The sequence below is a fragment of the Eschrichtius robustus genome, chromosome X (assembly GCF_028021215.1).
Source record: "Eschrichtius robustus isolate mEscRob2 chromosome X, mEscRob2.pri, whole genome shotgun sequence".
NCBI lineage: Eukaryota > Metazoa > Chordata > Mammalia > Artiodactyla > Eschrichtiidae > Eschrichtius > Eschrichtius robustus.
Window position 1 is genome coordinate 110,039,827 of NC_090845.1, and position 2,257 is coordinate 110,042,083.

Below are 2,257 nucleotides of genomic sequence, written 5' to 3' on the forward strand. Positions count from 1 at the left end.
TGGAGGAAATAACTGCCAGGGAGCAGAATAAAGAAAAAAGAATGAAAAGAATTGAGGACATTCTCAGAGACCTCTGGGACAACATTACACGCACCAACATTTGAATTATAGGAGTCCCAGAAGAAGAAGAAAACAAAAGAAAGGGTCTGAGAAAATATTTGGAAAGATTATAGTCGAAAACTTCCCCAACATGGGAAAGGAAATAGTCAATCAACTCCAGGAAGCACAGAGAGTCCCACACAGGATAAATCCAAAGAGAAACAAGCCGAGACGCATATTAATCAAACTATCAAAAGTTAAATACAAAGACAAAATATAAAAAGCAGCAAGGGAAAAGCAACAAATAACATACAAGGGAATCCCCCATAAGGTTAACAGCTGAACTCTCAGCAGAAACTCTGCAAGCCAGAAGGGAGTGGCAGGACATATTTAAAGTGATGAAAGGGAAAAACCTACAACCAAGATTACCCCACCCAGCAAGGATCTCACTCAGATTCGACAGAGAAATTAAAACCTTTACATACAAGCAAAAGTTAAGAGAATTCAGCACCACCAAACCAGCTTTACAACAAATGCTACAGGAACTTCTCTAGGCAGGAAGCACAAGACAAGGAAAAGACCTACAAAAACAAACCCAAAACAATTAAGAAAATGGTAATAGGAACATACATATCGATAATTACCTTAAATGAAAATGGATAAAATGCTCCCACCAAAAGACACAGACTGGCTGAATGGATACAAAAACAAGACCCATATATATGCTGTCTACAAGAGACCCACTTCAGACCTAGGGACACATACAGACTGAAAGTGAGGGGATGGAAAAAGATATTCCATGCAAATGGAAATCAAAAGAAAGCTGGAGTGGCAATTCTCATATCAGACAAAATGGACTTTAAAATAAAGATTATTACAAGAGACAAAGAAGGACAGTACATAATGATCAAGGGATCAATCCAAGAAGAAGATATAAGAATTGTAAAGATATACACAACCAACATAAGAGCACCTCTATACATAAGGTAAATGCTAACAGCCATAAAAGGGGAAATCAACAGTAACACAATCACAGTAGGGGACTTTAACACCCCACTTTGACCAATGGACAGATCATCCAAAGTGAAAATAGATAAGGAAACACAAGCTTTAAAAGGCACATTAAACAAGATGGAATTAATTGATATTTATAGGACATTCCATCCACAAACAACAGAATACACTTTCTTCTCAAGTGCTCAGGGAACATTCTCCAGGATAGACCATATCTTGGGTCACAAATTAAGCCCTGGTAAATTTAAGATAATTGAAATCGTATCATGTGTCTTTTCTGACCACCATGCTATGAGACTAGATATCATTAACAGGAAAAAAACTGTAAAAAATACAAACACATGGAGGCTAAACAATACATTACTAAATAACCAAGAGATCATTGAAGAAATCAAAAGGGAAATCAAAAAATAGCTAGAAACAAATGACAATGAAAACACGACATCCCAAAACCTCTGGGATGCAGCAAAAGCAGTTCTAAGAGGTAAGTTTATACCAATACAATCCTACCTCAAGAAACAAGAAACACCTCAAATAAACAACCTAACCTTACACCTAAAGTAACTAGAGAAAGAAGAACAAAAACCCCGCAAAGTTAGCAGAAGGAAAGAAATCATAAAGATCAGATCAGAAATAAATGAAAAAGAAATGAAGGAAACAATAGCAAAGATCTGTAAAACTAAACGCTGGTCCTTTGAGAAGATAAGCAAAATTGATAAACCATTAGCCAGACTCATCAAGAAAGAAAGGGAGAAGACTCAAATCAACAGAATTAGAAATGGAAAAGGAGAAGTAACAACTGACACTGCAGAAATACAAAGGATCATGAGAGATTACTACAAGCAACTCTATGCCAATAAAATGAACAACCTGGAAGAAATGGACAAATTCTTAGAAATGCACAACTTTCCGAGACTGAACCAGGAAGAAATAGAAAATATAAACAGACCAATCACAAGCACTGAAATTGAAACTGTGATTTAAAATCTTCCAACAAACAAAAGCCCAGGACCAGATGGCTTCACAGGCGAATTCTATCAAACATTTAGAGAAAAGCTAACTCGTATCCTTCTCAAACTCTTCCAAAATATAGCAGAGGGAGGGACACTCCCAAACTCATTCTACGAGGCCACCATCACCCTGATACCAAAACCAGACAAAGACACTACAGAAAAAGAAAATTATAGACCAATATCACTGATGA